The sequence below is a fragment of the Mus caroli genome, unplaced genomic scaffold (genome assembly GCF_978045245.1).
Source record: "Mus caroli unplaced genomic scaffold, Mus_caroli_1 scaffold_18, whole genome shotgun sequence".
In the NCBI taxonomy this organism is placed as follows: domain Eukaryota; kingdom Metazoa; phylum Chordata; class Mammalia; order Rodentia; family Muridae; genus Mus; species Mus caroli.
The window spans coordinates 87555973-87571721 of NW_028227273.1; the positions used below are offsets into that span (position 1 = coordinate 87555973).

Here is a 15749-nt window from a genome sequence, read left to right on the forward strand (position 1 = left end):
ACTCTCAGCTTCATGCACCATGCCTGCCTGGATGCTGCCATGCTCCCACCTTGATGATAATGGACTGAACCTCTGAACCTGTAAGCCAGCCCCAATTAAATGTTGTCCTTATAACACTTGCCTTGGTCATGGTGTCTGTTCACAGCAGTAAAACCCTAACTACAGAGGTCAGCCTTGAGTGCTGTTCCTTGGGCACTGTCTTCCATTTTTTTTAAATACAGGATCTCATTTCTTACCAAATGGTCTAGGCTAATGTCCAATAATCCCCAAGGATCCTCCTGTCTTTTTCTCCCCAGGGTTGGGTTGCAAGTGTGTACAACCAACCACACATAGCTTTGGGTCTGAGGAATCAACTCAAGTCCCTGTGTGTAAAGCAAACACTTTACCCATCTTCCAGGTACCATGGTCTGACTTTTAAATGTGGATCCTGGAATCAAATTCAGTTCCTCCAGAACAAGCTAAGAACTTTCCCAGAGGAGCTATCGCCCCAGCATCCTAGTGTGTCAGCCTAATTATTTTAAGTGCACATAACAGCAAGAATCAGCATTCACATACTGTGTTGCCCAGATTTGTAGGACTTTTCATCCTACAAGATTGATTCACCATTAATCAATCCCTTTCTCCTGCACACCCCTAGCCCCTGTAGACAACCAATCATCAGAGAGTTTCACTATGTCAGATACTGAAGTGGACTGGGAAGTAACAGAATTCATTCCCTTTTTATGTCTGAAGTGTAGAGAAAATATCTGGTGTCTGGATGGATGTGGCACCTGTCAGTAACAAATTAGATGGTATATGGCTTAGGCAAGAAATAGGAGGTGGGATATCCAGGAGGCAGAGAGGATTCTGGAGTAGTGCCAGGTGTGGAAGATTCTCTCAGGGAAGATGTGATGAGCTGGACACATGGTACCTGAACACAGGTAACCATCCACGTGGCAAAATGCAGGTCAGTCAGAATAAATGGTTATTTTAAATTATGATCTAGTCAGAGAAGAGTCTAGCTATATGGTCAAGGTATTTGTAAATATATTTTGAGTCTGAGTCTTATTTATGGGAACCTGGGGCTGAGATGAAGAATAATATTCTCTCTCTCTCTCTTTCTTACCCCCCCCATTTATTTAATCCATTTAGATATTAAAGGACATTTTGATCATCTCAAACTCTAGTTATTATCGTATTTCAGCTATTTTTCTATTGCTATGATAAAACTCCATGACCAAGGCAGCTTATAGGAGTTTATTTGAGCTTATGGTTCCAAAGGGTTAAGAGTCCATCATAGCAGGGAAGCATAGTAGCAACCAGCAGGTGTGGTGGCTGGACCTGAAACAAAGGGCTCATATCTTGAAATGTAAGCAGGAAGCAGAGAGCAAACTAGGAGTAGTTGAGACCTTTTACTCTCAAATCCCAGCCCCATTGACATACTATCTCCAACAATACCACTCTTCCCAAATCTTTGTCTTAGTTGGTGTTCTATTGCAATGAAGAGACACCATGACCATAGCAACTCTTATAAGCGAAAGCATTTATCTGGGGCTTGCTTACAGTTTCAGAGATATAGTCCATTATCATCATGGTGGGGAACATGATAGCATGCAGGCAGACAGGTGCTGGAGAACTAGCTGAGAGTTTTACATTCAGATTCACAGAGAGCAGGCAGAGAAAGAGAGACACTGGGACTGGCTTAAGCATTTGAAACCTCAACACACATCTCCAGTGACACACTTTCTCCATCAAGGCCACACCTACTCCAACTAGGCCACACCTCCTAATCCTTCTCAAGTAGTGCCATTCCCTCATGACCAAGTATTCAAAGATGCAAACCTATGGTGGCCATTATTATTCAACTACCACAGCTTTTCTAGACAGCAACACCAACTAGATACCAAGTATTCAAATGCTCAAGACCTCATTTAGACCAAGATACTTGGGGATTATATAAAATATTTTATGGCAATTTAAAAAAAATGTTTATGGGGAGATACATATTGTGGAGGTCAGAGAACAACTTGTAGGGACTGGTTTTGTTCTTTTACCACATGAGTTCCGGGATCAAACTCAATTTATTAGGCTTGGTGGCAAATAGCTTTACCCACTGGACCATCCTTCCAGTGTATATCTATATAAAACTGATAGCTACTTAACTTCAACCATATACAAAGGCTCTGTCCCTGTATATCTCTCCTCCCCACTACTGTTCATATCACAAATTATATATTCTCTTATTTTGTACTTATTAACTTACCTTTATAGAGCTATATTCTAATGTTTAAACTTCATTTTTTTGACTACCACAAAAGTTTATTTAGTAAAAAACTTCATATGAAAATGTACATGACTCAGTTCTACGCCAAGTTAAACAGGCTCTTGGGGGAGAGATGTGGCCTCCCCTGCTGAACAGCTATTGTTTAGACTCTTTCAGAGGCTTCTGGCATGATGGTGCTGTTTCTTTGCACCCATGGTCATTCTGCTGCCCACAGTTACCATCTCCTCACACTCACAAGTCACGAGATTCACAAACAGATCAAAGCCCCCACCCCATCCCCTATCCCATCCCTCATTCACATCTGCCACCATTTAACTTCAATGCTAAGTTCTTGTCAGGAGGGCGAACCTTGCTCATGGCAACTCCCCAGAGGGCTCAGCATGGCAGTGGCAAGGGGTGTTTTAACTTTTAAATTCTATACCAGAGGCAAGAGTGGTTTGTATGTCACTGTTGCAGTCTTGCAGTGTGTGGTTTGGTATCAAAGTATAATATTTATCCTTACCAGAGAACTTCATAATTCACATGATTTCCCATTGTTCTGCAAGTTTTTCTTTTACAAGAAAAGAATTGACATTTTCGCTGGGTGGTGGTGGTGCACACCTTTAATCCCAGTGCTTGGGAGGCAGAGGCAGGTGGATTCCTGAGTTCGAGGCCAGCCTGGTATACAACGTGAGTTCCAGGACAGCCAGGGCTACACAGAGAAACCCTGTCTCGAAAAACCAAAAGAGAGAGAGAGAGAGAGAGAGAGAGAGAGAGAGAGAGAGAGGAAGGAAGAAAGAAAGAAAGAAAGAAAGAAAGAAAGAAAGAAAGAAAGAAAGAAAGAAAGAAGAAAGAAAGAAAGAAAGAAAGAAAGAAAGAAAGAAAGAAAGAAAGAAAGAAAGAAAGAAAGGATTAATTGGCATTTTCTGTCAACCTTTGCAGTACTCACAGTCCCAGTATTTGGTAACAGAATGGAGGGTGGGCTGGGGTGGAGGTCGGGGGGGGGGGGGAGGGGGATGGAGGTATTTTAATTGATGCTGTTATCACTGTCACAAGGGTCTAACCTTTTCTTTCAATGTGCATCATGGAGGCTCTTGCTAGATTTTTCCAGAACTTGAAGCCTCACAAACTTAGTCCCTGAACTCAGCAGGGACAAACACCAGCCTTTGCATATTCAAAAGGCGGAATTGCTCAGAACCTCAAATGAGCTGTTGGCTCTCTGTGGCCACAGGCATCTGAGTCCTGTCCAAATTTGCAGTACTCACAGTCCCAGTATTTGGTAACAGGATGGAGGGTGGGCTGGGGTGGAGGTTTGGTGTGGGGGGTGGAGGTATTTTAATTGATGCTGTTATCACTGTCACAAGGGTCTAACTTTTTCTTTCAATGTAGAAAGTGAGCTTGGCTGGAGCAACCCTGGCATAGGTCTCGGCACCAGCTCATTCACTCCAGAAACCACTCGGAAGACTTAGACAGGAGGCTTGCTTGCTTGAGTTCTTGAGTTGGAGGTTGGCGTAGATAAAACAGTAAAATTCAATCTCAAAAACAAATAAGTTAAATAAACAGAAAGAGAAGAGAAGGAAGAAGGAAAGGAGAAAACAGAAAGAAAGAAGGGAAAGGAAGCCAAGGATGTATTGTGGCCCAGTTGGTAGAGTGGAGCTCAAATGGAAAACCCAACTTTCTCAAAGCTGAAAGCAACTGTGTTATGCAGACAATACAAAAATTTGTGAGTGATTTTCACTTTAGTTTGTTTCAGACTTCGGTGTTATGAACAATATAAGGTTTGATGATTTAAAAAAATGTATTGAAACAGTTTTTATAAGAAGTATCCAGGTCCACTTGAAATACCTCCATGGAGCTGGGGAAATAACTCCCGGGTCCATTGCTCGCCTAAGATGGAAGAGGCCCTATGTTCAATCCTTGACACCAAAGTTTGAATACGGCACTGAGACATTATGAACTTTACAAGTGTGGGAACCTACTAAAAGTTATACTCAACCCTGGATGCCATCCAAAGCACAACTGAAGACTAAGGTATTTCTTAATCTACAAACGAAATGCTCCCTCCCCAGCGCCTCTGCGCTTATCATCCCATCGATGAAATTATGGGATGACTTTTGCCCAAATTATTCAAGCTTCTGACCTTAGAATCCGACATTTTTACAATGCTCTGTTATGACTGTATAGATTCTGTAGTTCACTAGACCAGATAACAGTGTGCCCTGTAATGAGGCTCTGCCTTATCTTGAAAAATGCAAACACAACAAATAGGCATGGAGTTAGAACATGGACATTTTATCTTTTGTTTTTATTGAGGTCTCCATGTATAGACCACCCTGTTCTCTACTCCCGTGCTCAAGAGATCCTCCTGCTTCAGACACTAAACAGCTGGCGCTCTAGGAGGCTGGAAGCTGACGGCCGCCATCAGCATGTGAGGGACCTGCTGGCGCTGGCTTTCCTCCCAAGCTGCTTGCCTAAACTTTGTCCCTTTCTCCTTATCCGGCTGCATCTCTCTCACAACAGAAGGGGACTTGGAGTGCACTCTTTATTGCCCTCAGGAATGTCAGCTCTTTACTCTCTGACCTCATCATACTTTGGACCTCTCTCAGGTTGTTTATGTACATCTGATTCCCAGCCCTTGCACCGGATGGAAAATTTAAATTCAGTAATAAACTTCCCACATCTCCAGATGTATTTATTTTGCTGTATAGTAGTATTTGGGAAATCTGTGGTTCCCAGGACCATATTCTTGCCTCTGGTGTGTGTACATTTTTATTACATTTACTTATGGAGGAACACAATCACCCCAAGCGTGTGGAGGTCCAAGGACAACTTCGGGTTCTTAGTTCTCTTCTTCTACCCTGTAAACCCCAGGAGACCCTCAGGTGACCCGGCTTGTAGCAAGCACCCTCACTGCTGAGCCATCTTTCCAGCCCCCCGTATAAGACCATTGCTACCACAGGAAAGTGTCTTCGCCAAGGTGTAAGAAGAATCTATGTAGGGTCAGAGTCTGTGCTTAGGGAAGGAAAAGCCTTCAAGGAAAGTGAGGATCCTGGGTATTAAGGAAGCTCGCCCAGCTAAGGGTGGCCCGTAGCAGATGGACACTGAGGTAAGGGTGGTCTGTAGCAGATAGACATTGAGCTAAGGGTGGCCAGTGGCAGATGGACAGACATTGAGCTAAGGGTGGCCAGTAGCAGGTGGACAGACATTGAGCTAAGGGTGGCCAGTGGCAGATGGACAGACATTGAGCTAAGGGTGGCCAGTGGCAGATGGACAGACATTGAGCTAAGGGTGGCCAGTGGCAGATGGACAGACATTGAGCTAAGGGTGGCCAGTGGCAGATGGACAGACATTGAGCTAAGGGTGGCCAGTGGCAGATGGACAGACATTGAGCTAAGGGTGGCCAGTGGCAGATGGACAGACATTGAGCTAAGGGTGGCCAGTGGCAGATGGACAGACATTGAGCTAAGGGTGGCCAGTGGCAGATGGACAGACATTGAGCTAAGGGTGGCCAGTGGCAGATGGACAGACATTGAACTAAGGGTGGCCAGTAGCAGATGGACACTGAGCTAAGAGTGGCCAGTAGCAGGTGAACAGACATTGAGCTAAGAGTGGCCAGTGGCAGATGGACAGACATTGAGCTAAGAGTGGCCAGTGGCAGATGGACAGACATTGAGCTAAGGGTGGCCAGTGGCAGATGGACAGACATTGAGCTAAGGGTGACCAGTGGCAGATGACAGACATTGAGCTAAGGGTGGCCAGTGGCAGATGGACAGACATTGAGCTAAGGGTGGCCAGTAGCAGATGGACACTGAGCTAAGAGTGGCCAGTAGCAGGTGGACAGACATTGAGGTTTACCCCCTTTCTTCAAGCAGTAATTAGTAAATCTGCAGGTTACCCACCCCCTTCTGGCTGTATCAGTAAAAACCGAAGTGAAGCAGGACAGGGCTCTGAGCACACTTTGGAAACGTACCGTCAGGGTTGGCAACCAGTGAACACAAATATTAACAGCTGGCATTTGCATTGGGTTCTCTGATAGGGCAGATTTTATCACCCCACTCAACAGAACAGGACTGTAGTGGAGGTCACCCAGCCACTCAACGACAGACTCAGGTTTCTGATTCTCTGATGCTAGGCTGTATCCATCTCTTACCCCTTTCTGCAGGAGAAATTCTGTCTCCTTGGAGAGCCAGGATGGCTGCAGAGCTGGAGAGTATACTTTGGTACCATCTTGAAGTACAACCCTGAGACACATTCCATCAGAAGAATACCTGGTTCTCTTGCCTCAGTTTCACACACACACACACACACACACACACACACACACACACACACAGGAGCACACAGACACACACATACGCAAATACACACACAGGAGCACACACACAAACACACACACAGGAGCACACAGACACACACATATGCAAATACACACACAGGAGCACACAGACACACACATACGCAAATACACACACAGGAGCACACACACACACACAAACACACACACAGGAGCACACAGACACACACATATGCAAATACACACACAGGAGCACACAGACACACACATACGCAAATACACACACAGGAGCACACAGACACACACATGCACATGCAAGCACACACATGTACACACTCACATGCACACATGCACATGCAGGTGCACACACACAGGAACACAATACACTCACATGCACACACATGCACACCTATCTCACCTCTGAGAATAGACTGTAGGGTGTGTAGTTCCTGCTTGTCCCGCCTTCACATTCCCACAGAGCCGGCCAGGATTCCATTCTGTGGGAGTGAGAACCAGAACCTCACTGCTGTCAGAGTAGGGACAAGCCTGTCACAACCTTGGGGATGAGAAACCATCTCTGGGGCTTGCTGGCCACTATTGTTTTCTCTGGGAAAGCCTAGCAGCTCAGGTATTCTACAGCTGCCTATTTAGTATCTATTAGAGGGAGTGACAAATTTACTCACTGACACGTTGTGACCAGCCGTACGATATTAGCAAACATTATTCACGTCAAACAATGGATTCTAATCAATGCTACAATAACTCCAGGCATTAGGTGGTAGAAAAGACTGCTTAGGGACCCCCGCTCAAGTGTATCCAGCAAGAAGGCAACTCTACATCTGTCTCGTTCCAAACCCACCTCGATGCTCAGAAGGCCCTAGACTTACAGAGCACAGCAAACTAAAACCAGACTGTGCGGTGGTGAGGGGTGGATGGGGAGACAGCTCAGCCAGTAAACCTGACTTCAGCCCCTAGAAGTCACACACAAAGGAGCTGGGCATGGTGGCACACACTCAGAATCCCAGTGGCAGGGAGGAAGAGACAGCCCTGAGGCTTCCAGGTCAACCAACCTAGTCTTCTTGGTGAGTTCCAGGCCAGTGAGACACCTGGTCCAAAATCAAGGTGGATGGAGGCTGAGAAATGACACCCAAAATTGTCCTTTAGCTTCTACACACACGTGTATACATGTATACAGACAAATACATACACATATATACACACATACAAATGAGTAACTATCAGATGTGGGTTTGTGTTGATGGTGTTACCTCCAGGACATCAAGATATGAGTGTATTTGGAAACAGGGTCACTGCAGATGCTAATGTACGGTAAAGTCACACTAAACTGAGTTCAGTCTGTAGTCCAACTGTGCTGACATGCAGAGACACATATCACAGTGAGCCACACCGGCAGTGAGTGATCGGCGTGTGGTTGGCAGAGGCCAAGCGACTTCTGGGATTCCCAGAAGCCTGAGGAAGCGAGGGGAATTCTCTCCTTCGAGTTTCAGAGGGAGTGTAGCAGATACACCGACTCCAGACAACAAATGTCTGTTGATGAAGACTTTCTGCTTGTGGTGCTCTGTTGTAGCTACCCTTGGAAAACAGACGGGAGGCAAACACGAAAGAGGTACATAGAGCAGCAGGAACTTGGGGTGAACAGGAGGACAGGCTAAAGTGGGTGGCAAGATCTGGAAGGGAGGAAAGTTTTTTCTTAGTACTCGTCTCAAAGAACAAGCCAGATCCTGGATAGGAAGAGGCCAGGTCCCAGGAGACGCAGAGCACCTCTAGGTAGGAGAAAGGCCCAGAAAGAGTAGAGCAGCTAGACTTTCACAGTGGCTGATGAGAGGGAAGTTTGTGTGACTCCGACAGAGGAGGGTCGTGAGGCTGAGAGACAGAGGGTGACAGTGGTCACAGAAGGCCTTGGGCTTCCCACAGAGGACTCTGGTCAGGACTAGGGAGCCAGTGGGTAGTTGTAAAGCTGACTGCTCCTCAGCACGGCCTGGTACCTCCTCTGGCACCTGCTCACTGTTATCAGCTGCATACTAAACTGCCTCCTCTGTTTGCAGGGCCTGTCTTCCTCTTCCTCCTCCCCCTCCTCTTCCTTTTCCTCCTTCTCTTCCTCCCCATCCCCTTCTTCCTCCTTTGCTTCCTCCTTTCCTCTTCCCCTTCCCCTCCTCCTCCCCCTCCTCTTCCCTATCCCTTCTCCTTCCCTCTCCTCCTCCTTTCTCTTCTTTCTCTTTCCCCGGCTCCTCCTTCCCTGCTTCCCTTCATTAGGGGTTGAATCCAGCACCTCACGTTTGTTGGTCAAGCAGTCTATCACTGAGCTATAAGTCCCAACAGTAGGGCCTGTCCTTCTTGAAGCTTCTGTCCTCCTCTGCTAGACACAATGAAAATGACTAAGTTTAATTCCAGGAGGACTAGGCTCCCTGCCTCTGCTGTGTTGCAGTATGGTCCAGGGGAGGGCACTCCAGTTATTCCACCAGTCTTCTTCGAGGGACCACATAGAGTCCTGCCTCTGCATTGGAAGGTTTGACCTTGGCCCTGAGCCTATACATTCAGCCCAAGGGACTCAGTGCCCCCATCATTGAGCCTCTAGCCACATGCTTCCATGTCTGTGCCCTTTGCATACTGAGGAGGCCTCCTTTCTAGGACTCTCTCCTTCCCGCAGCTCTGCCAGCCCTGGGCCTCTCTAGCTCCAGGGGGCAGGCTTCATAGCAGGTCCCATCTCTCCCCAGCATTGCCCTGCTAGCCTGCCCCAGCAGCCACTGGCCAGTGAGATGTTACTGGAGGTCTGGTAGACACACTGACAGATCCAAACCACAGCTCTGCCTGCTGAGTCCAGGGTGTTCTCAATAATATGTCACATGGAAGCCATGCCTGACCTAAGTGAGACACGGAAGGAATAGCTGTGGGGTTAAATGAATCGATCAAGAAGAGGTATGTGAAAATGAACATGATTGCCCAGGGCAGAGGGACCAAGAATCTCAACATATCCTGTTGTACCCTGTCGCCTTGGAGACACAGACGGGGTGAAGTGGGAACTTAAGAGGCTGGCTCTGTCTGTGATGGTGAAATACGGAGGGCTTTGCTGATTGACAGGTGAGCTCCCATCTTGGCTCACTTGCCCCGACCATGTGTCTAGCATAAGTTACTTAACCTCTGAGCTCCAAGAGATAGTTACTATCCACCTCATAGAGTGTTGGAGGAGAGCAAATGAGGAACAGGTGACCTTCTGAAAGGTCGCGCTGATCTGCAATCAGGGCATGAGTCATGAGGCACAGGGCCCTTACGCTGTCCTGATTCCTGGAAGAAGGAATAAAAAGTAAGCCAGCATTGCCCAGGTTCTCAAAGCCCCAGGGCACCTGGGGACTGGAGCTACCTGGCACACATCCTTGTGTGAACAAGAAAATAAAGTTCCCATAACCAGGACCATCCAGTGCCATGCTCAGAGCTGGCACTTAATAGGAATGAGGGGTAAGAACAGGAGTGGGAACGTAAAGCCAAAGCTGGGTGGCCCTGATGCATGTCACAGTGCTAAATCCCAGGTGTCCGGTCCAGGGTGGCTGGCCAGGGGTCAACATGGCTCAAGGTAAGCGGTTGGGGTTGGGTCTATGGCAGTCCAGAGGAAGAGCAGTGGGGGCGGGACTGGAAAAGCAGAGATAGACAGGAGTCTCACATACACAGGCGAGTCTTCAAACCCACAGCTGGAAATGAATGTGCACGTCTGTCTTCCTGCCCACATCTGTGCTGGGAGTAGAACCAGAAGCCCACAAATGTGTTTTTCACACTTACTTAATAAAAGTTAAAAGCTACCAGGGAATCAGTTTGTCCCGGACCTCCCCCCGCAGGGGTCTGAGAGGTTTGTTTAAACAGGACCTCCAGAGGATCTCTATTGAAAAGGAGGAACTCATGAGGAAGAAATTCTCCCAAACAGCTTCAGACAACCCTCAGCAGAGCCACGTGCTGAAGATGTGAGAGCAGAGATGGAGAGCCGGAGGGCAGACACAGGGGAACTTCAGATGCCGTGGGGGGGGGGGGGAGACACTAGAGCTGGATGGGGTGACCTAAAGGACACACAAAACCCATTGCCATTACCATTTATACAACCCAAAATACGTGCATAGAATACAATCTGTACAAAGTATTTATCAACAAAAGCGCAGTGAATGATCACAACACAAAGAGCTCAATTCAATCTGAATAGGTGGGCTCTTTGAGAAGATATCCATGGAGATAAACATTCATAGGTTAGTCATATTTTGTGGTTGTCGGATCTGTTTCTCAGAGGTGGGTCTTGCTAGGTAGCCCAGGCTTGTCTCCGACACCCGTCTGCCTCAGCCTTCCACATTTGACTGCAACATCTGCTGTTTGCTGAAAATTCTTCGTGCTATGAGGAGTCCCAAAGGAAAAGTGACCAGTGGTGGGCTAGACATGCTGCCTGGACATTCTCTGTGTCAGACACACATCTGCCTTGACTTAGAGCATCTCTGATGTCACTAACAACAAACAGAAAGACTTGAACCAAGTGAATCTGGCCTTGTAGGATTTGAGAGCAGGTACTGTGTTTACAGAAGCGTCCAGTGGACAGAAGGTTGGTTCCTGAGTGGTATTTTAAGAATGGAAAGGCAGAAGAACTGGAGGTGCTCATCCTAATTAAACATAGAAGATGACAGAGAACACAGAGGTATGGAAGGGCCCTGGGAAGACAAGTTTAGATAAATCAGAGATAGGAGACTCCGACATACCAGAATATCTGGGTGAGAAGCCTTATTGTTAGAGAAAGCCTTCGAATCTTGGCACATGCCGGTAGGATTTGCTGAAGGTGGCAGAGGCAGGAGGATCACGGGTTTGAGGCCAACCTGGGCTACACAATTTTGGGGGCTGGAGAGATGGCTCAGCAGTTAAGAGCCCTGACTGCTCTTCCAAAGGTCCTGAGTTCAAATCCCAGGAACCACATGGTGGTTCACAACCATCCGTAATGAGATCTAACGCCCTCTTCTGGTGTGTCTGAAGACAACTACAGTGTACATACATATAATAATAAATAAATCTTAGAAGAAAGAAGAAGAAGAAGAAGAAGAAGAAGAAGAAGAAGAAGAAGAAGAAGAAGAAGAAGAAGAAGAAGAAGTTGAAGTTTCCATTTTTTTTTTGGAAAACCTTGGTTGAGCTATGACCTGGACACAACACTTGATGGGTTCTTTTCTTCCAGCTCCTGTGTGACAAGCCAGACAGAGTGTGTGTTGCAGTTTGAAGAGGCCTCATAACTAACACCTCCCCCCTGACATCTCCTTTTCCATCCCTGCTCTGAGACATGGCCCTAAGGCTGTACTGCTGATAAGGCTGCCATGGGGAATTCGTGCAAAGGGACAGCCTCGAACTGAATGGCAGAGCAGATGAGGGTTCCTCCTACACAGCAGCAGCCTCCATCTCCTGCATTGCCTGGCCAGATGTGGCAGAGGGCTGGCGCTATGGCAGGTAAGGCTTGGGGCCAAGCAGTGCTGGAAGGGGCTAAGTTGGTGCTGGCTTCTATGGGTGCCTGGTGAATCCTTCATATAGCATCAGGAGAGGTCCAGCATGCTGTCCTGTTAGGTTTTTTCACAGTAAACAGTTCATGTCTCTGACAGGAGTGAGGTCTCCCTCAACTACAGGGTCTTCTCTGTTGTGAGTTCTGGGAGATGATAACCAGGCTATAGAAACTCTGGAAAGACTCAAGGCTGTCAAGTCCCAGGACCCAGTCTGCCCACATTCCTATAGGCTTCTCCACCTATCAGTTGCACAGGTCCTATCTATGTCCAGAAGGCAGAACAGTAGGATATTTGGGGAAACCATTCTGAGATGTAAAATAGCCTTTTGATTGTGAGTGAGTGGCTCTTTCTTTTTAAATATGCACATATATCATATCTACATATATATCACTCATAAACATATATATGAGAGTAAGCAATTTCTTTCTTTCTCTCTTTTTCTCTTTCTTCCTTTCTTTCCTTTCTTTTACTTAAGCAGTCTTTAATGAAAGCTGTGTATGAGATGTCTCTACTCCTGCATCTTCTCGATCATTTCTTCCTTGTATTTGCCCTTCTCCTTTCCTGTTTGTCAGGACTTGGCTTTCTTCTCCAGGATCTTCTTGCAGTCCTTGTCCAGCTTTAGCCTGGTGATGCCCACCTTGCTGGGGTGGATGCCCACATGGACAGTTGTGCCATTAGCCTTCTCTCATTGGACTCATTCAATGAAGATGATGTATCTCTTCTTGTACACCTAGACCACCTTGCCAATCTGCTGGCCTTTGTAGTGTCCACAAACACCCTGAACTACATCATCCTCTCCTTCCCTTCTTTCTTTCTTTCCATCTTTCTTTCCTTCTCTCTCTCTCTTTCTTTCTTTCTTTCTTTCTTTCTTTCTTTCTTTCTTTCTTTCTTTCTTTCTTTCTGTTTTTTTCAAGACAGTGTTTCTCTGTGCTAGCCCTGGCTGTCCTGGAACTCACTCTTTAGATCACTAGACTGGCCTCGAACTCAAAAATCAGCCTGTCTCTGCCTCCCAAGTGCTGGGATTAAAGGTGTGCGCCACCACTGCCCGGCTTCATCATCCTTTCAAATGGGCATAGACTGAACATTATACTTCTTTGTCTCAGCTCTTTGGAAAGAAGGGAAGATATGATCTTCCTCTGAATGTGAGAAGGTGCATTGAAATACTGTCTGTGGTTCTTGCTTCAGTCAGAAGTCATGAGGGGATTGAACTTCATTTTGGCTGCTGTAATCCAGCCATTTCCACAGAAGGAAAGATATATATATATATATATATATATATATATATATATGTGTGTGTGTGTGTATGTATGTATATGTGTATATATGTATACACACATATATACATATATGTACATATATACATATATTTCACTCATTCACACATATATGGTGTCTAGTGTGTGCACCACATGCATGCCACAAGTATGCATAGTGAGAAGGTGTCAGGTCCCCTGGAACTACAGTTACAGGTAGTTGTAAGCCACCATGTGGGTACTTGGAACCAGAACCCGGGTCCTCTGCAAGAGCAACAAGTGTTCTTAACCACTGAGCCATCTCTCCAGCCCCAACTTTTATCTTTAAAACAAACAAAACAAAACAAAACAATTTTCAAAATTAAAGCCAGTCTCAGGAAATGTATACCTATGGGCCCCAGTCTGCTTTGGGTGGGTCTAGAAGGAAAACATGCAGGTTCTAAAAAGCCTTGAGACGAAGCAAGCTGCCCCAGTGTGGTGGAGGCCCTGCCATCAAGCTGGAGTACTGGGTAATCATTCCATCATTCCGTTGGCTCTTTGAGCAGGTTTCTTCACTCTGCAATGAGACAGATGTGTGGAATGTGCAGCAGACATGGGAACAATACCCACTGCTGCCAGTCGGAGGATACCAATCTATCTGTTGGCAAGGTACTCTTCCTTTTGTAGAGCAAATGAGGGGTTTGGGCTGACAGCCAAGGTGGAACCTGCTAGGTTGGAAGACCCATGGGCAACAATTCAGGCTACTGTAGATCACAGATGAGGGGAAATTCCGTCCGTGGATATCCCTGGTTCTAAGGCCTAGAATTACCAACAGTCTTTATTCATGCAGAGAACGGAGAGTCTATGTGGATAGGCCAGCAGCCAGCCTGTCGTATCCCTACCTCCCCAAGTCCCATGAGGAACAACCCCTGCTAGTGGTGTTGCCTGGGAGTACCAAGCATGCCCTGAGAGACAAATGTTGGACCCAGTTCATACAACAGATGCTAAATCTGGGCTGTGGAGCATAAGGCAAAGGATGTACATGCACATGTCTGTGCACATGCTTCATCTGGCCTGAAGAGCATCGTGATGGAAAAACAAAACCAAACAAGAAGGTTCAACTCACTGCCAATATTTAACAATTGAGAGATTTCATATATAAAAAATTATAATTTGGGGCTTTTTGACTTGGGTTATCATCAGCAAGACAGGGCCCACATTCCAGCTGGACCACAGCCCTCCCAGTTATCCTGATTGCCCAAGTCCCAAGGGCCTTCAGTCTGCCACATCCTTGTCTGTCACTAGGCCAGGGTCTGAAGTGACTGCCAACACTCACAGTTAATGCTGGGGCAAGGGCCAGCCCCAGTTCCTGGACTCTTTGGGCTCCACCACCCACTGTTCTGCATTCCTGAATAAGATCCCCAGGGTCACCTGAGGGCCCAGTCTGAGGAATTGGTTTGGAAATAGAAATCAGCCAAGTGACTGAGCCAATTTCTTAGAAATGCAGGGGGAAACCTGGTAAATGCCAAACAGCCAAAGTCCAAATTGCAATGAAGCATTAACTTCAGGGTCTTCTCCTTGCAGCCCATTGCTTAAGGAGAGACCATGTAGCTCAAGAAACTGTCGTCAATGAAATATGCGGTCATATGTAGTCCTGTTGCAGCCTAGGCCAAAGCATCACTTAAGAGGTCATGAAGATGAAGGGAGTCATGGCACACTCAGTACACCCCTCAGAATTCTATTTGCTGACGTGTCAAAAAGATTTCATTTTAAATTAAAAAAAAAAGGAAACTGGAAATCTCCAAGTGTATATGTATATCTCAGGATCCAGACAGCTGCAGGGTTAATGAGCCATCGTCGCTGCCAGGAAGAACACTCACGGCTCTGTGTTTGATTCCTATAACAGATCTTTACTATGCTCTATCTCATACGAGGCTCCATCCTAGGCGTTGAGAAACCAGGGCTTGGATGGCCTTACCTTGGGGGTAGGGCAGACAGACAGAAGAGACTCATGATTTAGAAATGCTTAATTTTTTTTGTTTTCAACTAAACAATAAATAACATTTTAAAAATCTGGCAAATAGTGTATTTCACCACATAAATTCAGATTTCCCCACATAAATTCTGAATCTGCACAGTAAAGACATGACATCTTTAGAATATTAATCGTCCTTGTGAGGGCTAAGTAGGCTTTATCTAGACTGCCCCTTTTCTTAAAATCTGAAGATAATGGGATGAAATATTAATGTTCGTTAAACCTATAAATAGTGGGTACCTATCTGTTGACTGACTTTCCTCCTGAAAATTTAAAACATCAAACAGGGTTTCTCTGTATAGCCCTGGCTGTCCTGGAACTCACACTGTAGACCAGGCTGGCTTTGAACTCAGAAATCTGCCTGCCTCTGACTCCCAAGTGCTGGGATTAAAGGCATGTGCCACCACCGCCCAGCAAAACA

The 15749-nt window shown here is 46.3% G+C and overlaps 1 pseudogene; it reads right to left on the bottom strand.

Moving 5' to 3' along the window:
* Window positions 1-12569: 12569 nt before the first annotated feature.
* On the bottom strand, window positions 12570-13275 carry LOC110284134 (ribosomal protein uL24-like; annotated as a pseudogene).
* Between the last annotated feature and the right edge of the window lie 2474 nt (window positions 13276-15749).